Here is a 13,187-nt window from a genome sequence, read left to right on the forward strand (position 1 = left end):
AGGTGCTGGGCTTTGGTGGTGGAGGCCATTGTCAACCGCCAGTTCGAGATCACGTCTTAGGAGCAGACCCGGTACTCTGGGTGCACCGGGAACCGAGAGAGCCCCCTCTTCCCTTTCGGTTTTTGCTTTGGAATCTCGCCAACCACATTTCGCCATCGAAACGGACTTTAGACAAAGAAAAGGACCCAACGCAGCCTCCCTCTGCAGACCGCTAGGATGCGACGAGGTTTCGAGCAGCAGTTTTCTAGCCTTTATTTTCCCCCCCTCTTGGTTTTAAAGTGCCATATCCAATCTGGCTCCTGACTGATGGGCTAAAACACCCAGGGTGGGGGCGGTGCTGTTCGTTATCCGGCGGGGAATTCTCAACCATTTGAAGACGCTTTGAGCTTAGTGTCCAGGATGGACACGGGGTGGGGGGGTGACTGTGCCTAAGAATAAGCTGTGCCTGGGAAAAGTGGCGTCTCTTTGCCATCCTTTTCCACATGGAAAATGTGGATCAGCACCTGCCCGTCCCCCAGCTGCCCCTATTTTAGGGTCCCTTCACCTCTCCACGTGTGGAGCCAGCTCCCCGGATGCGGAGGGCAGAGACGGGGCACTCCTGTCCGCCCAGGATGAGGTTTTTAAAGATTTTTTTTTTGTTTTTTATAAAGGAAAAAAAAAAAAACTGCTCCCATAGCCAGGGGAGCACCCGGAAGTGCCTGCGACAACGCGCCCATTTGCACTAAGCCAAACTGCACAAAGAGTTTTCTTTATTCTTTTCTTTGTGTGTGTGTGTGTTGTTGTTTTTTTAAAAAATAAAATATATTAAAGGTTGCATTTGAAATATTCCCTCCCAGGGCATGAGAGAGAGAGATGGAGAAACCCTCATCTCCTGGCTTTCTAAAAGCATGCCTCTAGATTGTTTTTGTACAGACTACGTTTCCCAGAATCCTTTCGCTTTCCCATTACCCCCAACCCCTTTTTGGACAGCTGTTTATAAGTGAGCCGCACTGGTTGCTGGGAAATGTAGTTTTCCCGTAGCACGTGTTTTAGTTTGCCTTGCAGTCTTGGTTTGCAGCAACCCGGACAAAGTCCGTTGGAATTTGCCTTGATTATTCATGTGAGAGAGAATCCCAAAAAATCCACGTTGGATGCGAAGACGAGAGTGTGTGTTTGTGTGTGTTTACAAAGCCTTATTTTGTAAGATTGTTTTCTCAGTTTTTGTCGCCGAGCTCAATTTTGTGTGTTGTTGTTGGTTGGTTTTTAAACAAAACAAATTGTCTGTGGTCTGAGTGGCCCGGCTAAGATGGATTTTAATGGAAAAAGCTCCCTGTTATGAATGTAAATGGATACTCCTCCCATACCTGATCCGTGCCGAGCGCAATACTCCAGGGCCATGGTCCTAATTCAGCCAGCACGGATCTAGCTGAAGAACATGGGGGGTGCCGAAGAAGCCCCGGAAATCCTACTCCCCACGGTGGCGGTGGGACTTCAATGGTGCCCAAACGACCCTTCTCATTTAAACTTCAGCACCAGCAGGGACTCGTAGCACACCTCGGGAAGGCAGGTCTTCTGCTGCTCTCCCCGGCTCGGCCACGCGCTTTGTCTGTGACAAGAGCTGGCTGCCTAATAATCTCAAGGACAAGGCTTTCAAAAGTAGCCAGCGAGTTTTGGGCGTCCAACCTGAGCTGCCTTGAAGGCCCCTGGTTTTCAGAGGGCGACACTTGGCACTCTGAAAATCCAGGCCCGTCTTACGGTGGCCCACACTGGGCCCCGGGCAGCTCTGGTCTGAATAATGGCCCATCTCCTGGTATTTCAGTGAGAAATGATTTGACAGTTTCCCTTGGTTCGCTTGGGCAGAATCCGTTTCTCCAGGGCGGGTGAAAAGGGGCTTTTTCATACCCTTGACGGAAGTTACAGTATCCCTTTCTGAATCCCCCCTCACGCCCCATCTGCTCCTTCCTCCGCTTGTACGTTGCTTTGGTGCTCGGATGTGAGTGAACAACTGAGTGACGGAATGTGGGAAGCCGTGCAATTTGAAATAAAGTTTGCTCCCTCTCTTCCAAGCCCCCGGCTCGCTCTGTGCCCTTGGCTGGGTCTCTGCGCTGGCCGCCCAGCTGCGGAACGGCTCAGCGCTGCATGCCAGGCGGGCGCTTTGGGTTGTTCTTAATGGCACGGAGCACCCCTGGGGCAAAGGTCCTGCCGAAACGCCAAGTGCGTCGCGATCTCTCAGACAGACCAAAGCCAAAGACTTCGCCACCTTCTGCCTGAGGCTACGATGCCCGGAGGCCACTGTGCCACCCCCTCCATTCTGTGCTGTTCTCCTTGCATGAGACTGTCCGGCACAAACATTGCCTCGCCAGCACCATGCTGCTGGGGAGTTGGAGTGCCTGGGTCCATCCTGGCGCAGGAAGTGAGGGGTGTGGGAACGTGCAGGCTGGGGTTCTGTCTGGGCTGGAGGGACGGGCGCCCTGACTTCTCTGGCGCCGTGGGGGGGAAGGAAGTGCCGCCCTCTGGCAGCGAAGTGCAGAGAGATGGAGCAGCTGTGGGCGGTTCTGCGCCTGGTGGATCTGTGTCATGTGGGGTCTAACCAGCCTGCTGTGCCTGGGCTGCCAGGGGGAGAGACCCCACTCAGCGTGACTCCGCGGCGGGAGAGCTGGGCTAGACTCTCTGCTCCGGGACTTTGGCTGGCCACAGCTGTGGGTCGCCTTTGGCCAGGGGAGAACACAGGAGGTGCACATTGGCTGGGAGAATGGGCAAGCCAAGGGGAGGCCTGATTGCCACATAATCTGAGATGCGTCCCTGGCGGGATGACTGGGGCCAGAGTAACCAGAGCTGGAGCTGTCCCTAGAGCCCAGATTTCTGCTCCCTCCGGTTGTAGAAAGGAACCTTTCGTGCAGATGCCACAAATGGGAAGTAGGGTTTGTCTACAGGGGCACATCCGAGAAACTTAATCCGAATTAACAAATTCACATCTTTAGCAGTGGATTAGTTAAACCACATGAAACCTTTCAGAATTAGTGTGGCCTTAATTCAATTGATCTTTATTCACTTCCAAAGTGAATTAAGCTAACCCGAATTAAGGCCACTTTAGCTCCAAATAACAGCATCACAACAGGCATTGAAGGTGGTTTAACTAATCTACTTCAAATTCCCACCTTCAGTGAATTGGGATTAGTTCTCCTTGCTGTCCCTGTGTAGACCAGCCGGGTGTCTCTGATAGCAGTGAATTGGGGAGCGAATGGGAGTGGGGGAGAGAGACATGGAGGAGGCTCGCTTGCCCTCTTCCTCACAGGATTGGTAGGGGGAAAGGTAGGTTTTAGGGGTCAGGAGCTGCCCTGTGGGGTGGAGGAGAGACACAGCCTGCAGGGGCCAAGGGAGCCGGAGACTGGAAGGTGCAAACGCCTCCATGCCTGGGTTCCCGCAGTCGCCTGGTTCTTGCCCCCGGTGCGCGGCAAGGCGGATGGGTCACAGGCGGTGGCTACAGACCAGTGGCATAGACCCTCCGTCCGCCAAGTGCTGCGCCTTGTTCCCCGGCAGTGAAGGCATAGAGAAGACCTGCCTTCGGTGACAGCTCACCGGCATCTAACCCTCTGCGGGGTCTGGCCCAGTGCATTGATTTAAAGCATTTTATTGAGCAGTCCCAGCGCTGGGGGGGCGCGGAAGGGCTGGGTCCCGGGGCGGGGGGAAGGTGGCTCTGGAGGAGAGGAGTTGATGGCCCCTCACTACAGTGGCTGTGGCTGTAGGCTGCCTGCAGTGCCCCCCCGGAAATGGGTCAGTGACTCCGCACTCCTGCAGCACCGTCCCGCCGGCGAGTGACCCTCCCAGCCGCTGTCAGCAGCAGAATCGCACTGGGGAAACGGAGGCAGTGGGCGCAAGTGTCAGTGGGAGAACTCGGCCGAAGTTCGGCCCTCCCTGGCTCGTGCGTAGATCACGTCCTCATCCGGCTGCTGTTTGTTACTCTGCTGCTGGGCGCTGCCTCGAGCATGTCCCGCCCTGCCTCGGTCCCAGGCTTAAAAAGCCAGCGGGGGAAGCGCTCATGAGCATTTCAAGGCCCTGGCTGCGATGCTGCGCTCCCCTCCTTCCCACGTTACATGCAACCTTGCTGGTTGCTTGCCCTGGCTCCCGGCACGGGAAAACCGAAGCGTTCCTTTCCCGGGTGTTTCCACTCCCCGGGGGCAAGAACTGGGCTGCAGGGCAGCGCCCGCTGGCCCTCGAGCGACTGTGTCTGATCGCTGGGGTTTTCATGGGGACCAGAGCCAGTTTATGCAGCCCGCCTGCTTCCACAGGCTGATTGTTTCCGGAGGTCAGGGCTTGGCCTAGCGCCGCGCAGGGCTGGGAACTGGCCTTTGGTAACCCAGGACGGCCTGATGGGGGCACAGAACTAGGTTGTTCTGCCACAGCCACTGACTGGCGGCCTGGCTCTCGGCAATTAACACGGGGCGGGATCCTGCTGCATCCCTTTGACTGGACGCTGGAGCCATGCAGCACCTTGGCGTGGCTCAGCCCCCCCCCCCCCCCCCCCCGCGTGAAACGAGGTGCCGAGGCTTGCCCCCCACGGGACAACACGAGTTCATTCACAGCCAGGGGGGCTGGTGCTTGGAGACTGGGCGAGGAGGGGTAGCTGGCCGGTGTGGGGGAAAGGCAGGGCTGAGTCAATGTGAATGTTCCTCCCGCAGGGAGCCGCTGACCGTGAAAGGGCTGTCGGGCCAGAGCGTTAGCCTTGTGTCCGGTTGAGAAGCGACCCTGCCTCCACGGCCGGACTCCAGGCCCTGCTGCCCAGCTTGCCCGGATGGCGGGGACAGCAGTTGCCTGCACAAACCCGCCCTGTTTGGGTGTGTTTAAAAATCCCGACCCAGTAACGTGGCTCTGACTGGGCCTAAGAACAAACAGGCAGAAAGCGGGGGTGAGGGTAGGAGGAGGAGTGTGGTGGAGTAGCTGGCCTGCTGTGTGGGTGGGGTGGGGAAGGCGGGGTTGTTGGGGGGGGGGGGGGGGGGGGGGGGGGGGGGAATTCCTAGCTGGAGGCGCCTACAGCTGCCCGTGTGAGCAAACGCTTTTGTTTTGTTTGTTTTTTTAGTCAAAAAATACTCCTGAGACTGCCAAACCCCTTGCAACGGGGCTGGGACACGGCAGCGGCATTGCCCCCTGCTTGGAAATTTTGAGGGTGAAGGGGGGAGGGGCCAGGGCTGGCACCGCCCACCAGCACCCAACTCACTTTTGTTCAGAAAGCAGCTTTGCGCGGTGATTGCCCCAAACAGGAGCAGCTCTGGACCAAGGGGAGAACCCTAATCCCAGGCCCAGGAAAGGGCCGGCTGGCCCCACCAGGCCTGGCGTGTTAACGACCCTTTCAGTGCTTTCGTCAGCACATTAACCCCCGTTCGCTCGCCCCACAATTTTCCCAGCCCCTCCTTCCTTTGCTGTGCCTGGGATCCCCGCATGGCCCGTTAGACGGGGCTGGGGCTGAATCGTCCTGCGGGGCGGGTCTCAGCGGGACGAGACGCCTCAATCCCCAGCTGCTGGCTGAGAAGCAGCAGAGGCTCTGTCTTACCATGGGCCAGCAGGCGTACCCAGTGGGCGGTGGAACTAGTATTGCCGGGGAAGTGGGCAAGATGCCATGGATGAAAGCTAACGTGGGCCGGGCCCAGGCTGGCGGGTGTGAGCCCAGGCGGTAAAGCCGGGAAGCGTCTCTGCCCTGCCCTGTGGGAAAACCCCGCTGGTTTGCCGTGCACGGTGCGGGGCTTGCGGTTGCCCTGGCGCAAGCGATGCAGCCTCCGACCAGTAACAAGCGGAGAAGGGGACCCTGCTGGCAGGGCCGGGGGCAGCTGTGGGTGTGGGCCGGGCTGTGCCGTGGGGTGGAATTGCTGCCTCAACTCTAGGTTGTGGGGGGTACCAGCTGGAGCCCTGCCCTGCCAGGCTCAGTGCGGGGGGGGCTGCCCGAAGACGCCGAGCTGCCTTTCCCTGGCTTGCGCTTGTGGCAAATGCCTTTCGGGGGCGGGAGGGGGCCCAAGCTCTGAGCCTGATGCTGCAGGAGAACAAGTGATTCTGCGGCTGCTGCCCCTTCATTGTTTGGCCTGGCTTTGGCTGGGGGGGGGTCACCCTCGCCCCAGAGATGGGCCGCCAGGCCCGTTCACCCATTCTAGCGCTGCGGCTGCTGCTCACCGAGGGGCCGGCCACGGCTCACGCAGCAGCGGCAAGTAACTGTTGGCAGTGAGGGGCCTGCATTGGGGGGGGGGGGGGGGGGCGTGTGCGTGCTCCTGATGCAATGGATAGGTTTTTAAATCCAGATTAAAACGGAGCCTTTTCAGGTGGTGCTACACAGCAGATAGTTGGGTGGCCCAAAGATGTGCTCCAGGCTAACTTCACGCCGAACAGGATCCGTTTGCAGCTGGCTGCCCCAAGCCAGAGAACTGAGGCAGCTCGCCACGGGACAGGCCACTGAGCAGCGAGGCAATGAACCCCCCCCCCCCCCCCCGCCCCCCAGGTGGGTTGAGCCTCGTGGCCTCTCTGCTGGCGGGGGGGCAAAGCGCCCCAAGGCTGGCCGTGACCCAAGCAGGCAACGCTTGCAGCCGGGCACCAGCCAGCGCAAAGCCAGCGAGCCCCAGGGTGGCTGGGTTGGGGGGGACCGAGCCCCAGCCCAGCTACGAGTCCTGCAGTCGGCCTCTCGCACCGGCCCGCTGCCCCCTCGGCACGTGGCCGGCAGCCAGATTGGTGCTGGCCCCTGGCCCCGCGTGGGGCTCCCCTGCCCTCCCACCGCCCCATGGTGGGTAGCTTGGGGGGGGGGGGGCAGGCCTTCGCCTTGTTGCTATGGCAGCTGCACACTCACCGCCCTCCTCCCCCAGACACCAGTGCCCCCTGCAGTCTGCTGGGGTGGGGGGGCTAGTGCGCGTGCAAACACGCCTAAGCCGCAGCCCCCTCCCTTGGCTCATTGCTGGGGAGCCTGGCACAAACTTGTGAGAGCAACTGGGGGCGGCCAGCCATTGCTCCCGCCCCCTTCTCATGCCCCCCCAGGCCCTCGTGTCTATTAAAATGTGCCCACATGTCGTGCAAGGGGCTGGCGAGCAGCTGGGTACGAAAGGCGACAGCTGCCCCGGCTGAGTGGGGGAGGAGGACAGGGTGAGGGCCAGGCTGCGCACAGACCACAGCGAGCTGGGCCCAGCAGAGCAACGGGCCATGGGCAGCTGACACCGTCAATGCAGCTAGGGCCGCCCCCCCCCCCCCCCCGCGAAACACCCAGCCACCCCGGCCTGCGGCTGCAGTGAGACCCACGGTACTGGTCAGTCAAGGAGCAGGATATTGGGCCCATTCGCACCGTCTGGTCCTGCCTTGTAGGATGTATTTCGTGCCCGGCTATGGCGGTGTGAGCACTCCTCACTGTGCCCCCCCCCCCCCCCCCCGGCCCAGCTTCCACCCGCCAGCAGCCAAATCTACTAGAGAGCGGGGGATACCTCGGTGGCAGGGCTCAGCTCGCAGGAAAAGCTGCTGGGCGTTCTTAGAATCATAGCATATTAGAGTTGGCAGGGACCTCAGGAGGTATCTAGTCCAACCCCCTGCTCAAAGCAGGACTAACCTCAGCTATATCATCCCAACCAGGGCTTGGTCAAGCCTCAGCTTAAAAACCTCTAAGGATGGAGATTCCACCACCTCCCTAGGTAACCCATTCCAGTGCTTCACCACCCTCCTAGGGAAAAACTTTTTCCTAATGTCCAACTTAGACCTCCCCCCCCCCGCAACTTGAGACCATTGCTCCTTGTTCTGTCATCTGCCACCACTGAGAACAGCCTAGCTCCATCCTCCCTGGAACCCTCTTTCAGGTAGTTAAAGGCTGCTATCAAATCCCCCCTCATTCTTCTCTTCTGCAGACTAAACAAGCCTAGTTCCCTCAGCCTCTCCTCATAAGTCCTGTGCTCCAGCCCCCTAATCATTTTTGTTGCCCTCCGCTGCACTCTCTCCAACTTGTCCACATCCTTTTTGTATTGGGGGGCCCAAAACTGGACACAATATTCTAAATACGGCCTTACCAATGCCGAATAGAGGGGAATAATCACTTCCTGTGATCTGCTGGCAGTGCCCCTCCTAATGCAGCCCAATATGCTATTAGCCTTCTTGGCAACCAGTGGACACTGCTGACTCATATCCAGCTTTTTATCCCCCGTTACCCCCAGGTCCTTTTCTGCAGAGCTGCTGCCTAGCTCGTCGGTCCCCAGTCTGTAGCTGTGCATGGGATTCTTCCTTCTTAAGTGCAGGACTCTGCACTTGTCCTTGTTGAACCTCATTAGATTTCTTTTGGCCCAATCCTCCAGTTTGTTTAGGTCACTCTGTATCCTATCCCTACCTTCCAGGGTATCTACCACTCCCCCCAGCTTAGTGTCATCCGCAAACTTGCTGAGGGTGCAATCCACCCCATCCTCCAGATCATTAATAAAGATGTTGAACAAAACCGGCCCCAGGAGCGACCCCTGGGGCACTCCGCTTGTGACCGGCTGCCGGCTAGACATGGAGCCATTGATCACTACTCGTTGAGCCCTATGCTCTAGCCAGTTCTCTATCCATTTTACCCATTGTGTGTATTCCACATAGACTGGGCCAGCGTCTGTTTTTCCATTTGTGTCCCACAGAGGAGGGAACAATTCACAGCAATAATGAGTGGGTAAAATCCAGCCCTAATGGTATTTAAAGCAAGAATTGAAGGGCACTCTTCTGTCACTCCTTTGCTTACCCCAGTCTGGTACACACGTTGTGTTAGATTAGAGCCACTTTTAAAATGCACAGTAAGATGCTTAACAGCTTTAAATGGTCTCAAACCACTCCTGGGAATCCAGGAAGCGGAAAAGAACTGGTACACACACTTATACCAATATGAAATAGGGTCAAGTCTAACTAGACTGTGTTAGTGTAACTCTTCTGCCAGGAGTAGGCAGGAGCAAAAATGGCCAGATTAAAATATCTAGGGGTTCAAATACCATCTCGAGTCCCTCCCCAGAAACCTGGGAAAACAAAATACCTTCCCTGGGCCCCCTTCCCAGGCAATACTTCACCACTTGCAAACACAGAGTGTGGGTGTGAAATAAGGACCTGTGTTAAAAGAGAAGGCAATGCAGAACCAACTCAGGAACAATACCACCAGCATGTGTGTGAACCACCCAACCCCACAGTGTCTTTGGCATAAGTCCTTCAGCTCACTTCCCCAAGGGCTGGTGTGAATATCTGAGAAGACAATGTCACTTTAACAGTCTCCATCCTCTTCCCCTACATCCTACTCTCAAGTAATTGGGCAGTTGTCACACTCACAAGCCACTTGTTGTTGGCTGGAGCAAAACCCAGCATTCAGCAGTACTGTGCAGTCTGCTTGCAAGTCTTCACCCCCTACCCCAGCTATTGTGATCTCAGCATAGCAAGGAACAGACCCACACCTTTGTCTTGTTGCTGCCCATACCTCACTAGCCAAACCTGCCAGACAGAGCATTTTGTTATCCTTCCACCCAGAAACTTACATGAATTTACCAAAACTTTCACATAATAAAAAATGCAAATGAGTCCTGGTTAATTCAGTCTCTTCTCCCTGGTCACCAGTAGATGGCAGCAGCCAGCTCCTGTCCCTACGGGGCTTACATCAGATACAAGAAAACATGAAAAATGTCATGTGGCTCCCTCCTTACACGTCCATGAAGCACCGTTTTTAAAGGCAGACTTCCTCTCTCCTCCTCCTATAACTCAGTATAGTACCGAAGGCCATAGCTGGAGTAATGGCATGGAATTAAGAAGGGAGGCCTTGAGCTTAATGATACGAAGGAAAACTTGGTATGAGGTGGAACGGCTTCCCAAGGAGTGGAAGCCCCACTGCTTGGGACATTTAAAAGTAGACTTGTCAAACAGTGATACATGTACAGCAGGAGCCACATTCCTACATCCGTGGTGCTGAACTTCTATGACAATTTTTCAGTGAGGCCTGAGGGAAAATGGTTTTCAGTTAAATAAGAAAATCTAAGCTAAAAGTCCATCAAAATTTAGAAATTTTAAAGAAAAATCCGAACCAGGGAGGAAAGCTGAGTCAGACTCCAGATCCACGGATCGGAAAAACAAAAGGGGGTTTGAGGAAGACAGGATACGTGCTTCTTTATAAATCTCTCTGCATTAGCTACACTTAACAGGGTCTCAGCAAAACGAAGGGTTCTGAGGCTCAAGTGGGCTTCAGACAGGTCTCACGGTGGATGCAATTTAACGTGGGAAAAGGCCAGCTAAGATTCTGAGCCAAACTCCCTCAAGTGATGTTCGGGGACTCCTGAATGTCTCTTGTGTCTTAAACAGGATGTGAAATAAACCAAGACACCATTTTTAGCAGCAATTTCCCAATTTATTGAAACTGATTGATTTTGCAAGTATTTCTAAGCTAATCCCATCACATAAAGTAATCATAATCAATAGGCATACCTTTGACATGCCTTGGCAGACAAGAAACTGTGAGATCAACTAGAAAATAAGGTAATATTTACCTGAACTACATTTACAGAAAATCAGTACAACACAGTCATGTTCTCCCACTGACTTCTGATTACTAAAATCTCCCCACCTCCCCAAAATATTAAACACATCTCCAATACAAACACAGGTTTATAATAATTAATATAAAGTCAGTATAATATAGAATATTCCCAGCAAAAAAAAAAAGTCAACAATTTTCAAACACTGTCTTGGTGGGTTTTTTGTGTGTGTTATTTTTAGTTTTATTTTTGTAGACAGGTTTAAAGCATGTTGAAAAATAAATATATATATGAAAGCATACACACAACACTCTTACTATGCAGAAATTCTAAAAGAGGCAGAAATCCAAAACACAATATAGAATCTAAAAATAAAAAGAACCATTAAGTATGGCTTTCTTAAGAGTTGCACATGTCACAGAATGAGCTAAAATAAGATTATCTTTCATAATATTGCAAAAAATTCCAGTTTTTGCATTTTCTTGGATTTTTTTTTTTTAAAAGGATGATGTGCAAAATTGGAAGCATTAAGGTGTATCTTTTTCACAGAGGTTCCTATTCAAAGATGGCAGTGTTCTGATCAAACTCTCTACTGCAGATGGAGAGTCAAAATATACAACTTTGTCAGGAACAAGAATTTGACACATAATCCAAAGTAATAAATTCCCAAACATACATATATATATATAAAGTCAACTGAATGCGATTTTCACTTTGGAGTTGCAGAACATTTAAAGGCATAATTCAAGATACAAAACATAAAATGGGACCTAATGCTAAAGTAGGTTTCCTTTTTATAAGAAAATATTCCTTTAATAGTTCAAACACTATTTGTTTTCAAAAAAGAGCCAGTAGTCACTGAAAACCTTCATTAGACATGTCCCTCTTCTCATCTCCCTGCAAAATCATTCTATATCTTTGTGAGGTTTTACGGTGACCTTAAACTTTAATATATAAAGAAACAATATTCAAATATATATAAATTAGGATTTTTTTTAAAAAGACTTTTTGGAAGCAACAAAAAGTTGACAGGAAGGAGAAGCCAAGAACCTAAGTTGCCTGTATTGTTAAAGAAAGCTTTTAATGCAAAGATCTAGCCTACTGCATCATTTAGTATTCCTTAGGTATTTATTCTGAACTGCATAGACAGTATATATATAAAACTGAAGAAATGCATTTAATCATTGAACTGCATGATTAGCAAGGCTCCGTTTGAGATGCTTTTTGTAGTCCTGGCCAGCATTTTATATATATAAAAAGATGAGACTAATAAAGAGATTTGGGGTACAGGGATTACACATTACATATAAACATTTTTAAAAATTACCCACAAAATTTCCACTGAGATCAAATGTCTTAATTTTTCATTTTTAGGGAGTTCTTTTCTGAAACTAAATCTGCATTTTATTTATTTATTTTTAAGAAAATGAAATTTAAAAAAGGGAATCTCAGTGAAATATACAAAATCCTGAAGGGAAATATAAAGAATAGATGCGAAAGATTATCTGAGCTCATGTTGGATAGAACAACATTTAAGCAAAATTTCTTTACAAAGAACAGCAAAGAGAAACTTATATGGGCAGCAAATTACACAAGTGTCTGGACAGAGAAAAATGTGAGGTATGGTTGCTAAACTTTAAACTGGCACCACAAACTTAGCAAGACGTAAGCACATACACAAAGTTGTGCATTTGCTTACATCTTTGTGGGATCGGGCCTGAAGAAGGACCTGGAAATTGCTTGTCTCTTTTTATGCTTAATTTCCTGTTTTCAGATCTCTGATTCCTTTTATTTTTACATGCATTAACCCTGCAGTTAAATACAGTGCAGCTTCAGATTTAAGTTTATAACATAGAAGTGAAGTAACTGGTAAAGTTGTATAGAAAGCCCCCGTTCCATTTTATAGAAAGCATCACTGTTTCCAAAATCACTTTTTTCTTTTTTTTTTAAGAAATAAAATGCCATGTCTCTCCCCTATAGGGTGTGAAGTTTTAAAAAGCAATTCCTGAAAGGTTTTTATTTCCAAATCTGCACACCTCCATCAAAAACAAAGCACTTAAAAGTATACATCACATATTAGAATGATTTATTTGGTATATATATTTATTTAGTGTAAGTTAGTAATATAGAAGCATGTGCCATATTATAATTTTAACATTATAACAAGTGAGCTTTTTGTGGGTTTCTCTTTCTTTTTTTTTTTTTTTTTCTTTTTTGCACCTTCAGTTTGAAGAGCACAGAAGTGGCACTAGTAGAAAACATTTATGAAAGCCATTTGGCTTATTGTCCACCATTAAAAAAAAAAAAAAAAAAAGGAAAAGAAAAAAAGCAATATAAAATATTTCCAAATAAAACACAAAATAAAGCTAAGCACCCCCAAAAATATGAATACAAAATCAAGTTCACCCAAAAGGAGGGCAGGGACAGGGGAAAAAGTCAACTCAGGATCAATTCTTTTTGTTTCTCCCTAAAACACACTAGCTGAAGATAGTGAATTTGCACATCTGGGTCTGGGTGGATGAAAGAGGTGGAATGTTTTAGAAACTGAAGGTTGTGTATGTGGTTTCGTGTTTTTTCTTTTGCCATTTTTAAATAGATTTAATATATAAAAAGCCAAGCTACATGTATCTTTAAAATACTGTATGTATTTGTCTACATGTAACAAGTGATGGTTGGAAGTTTAGGAAAAACCTTAATATTTACAGGATAACTGGCAATAAATCCACAGCC

Source organism: Emydura macquarii, unplaced genomic scaffold (genome assembly GCF_026122565.2).
Source record: "Emydura macquarii macquarii isolate MOO-44397 ecotype Brisbane River unplaced genomic scaffold, CSIRO-AGI_Emac_v2 contig_1483, whole genome shotgun sequence".
NCBI classification, from domain to species: Eukaryota; Metazoa; Chordata; order Testudines; family Chelidae; genus Emydura; species Emydura macquarii.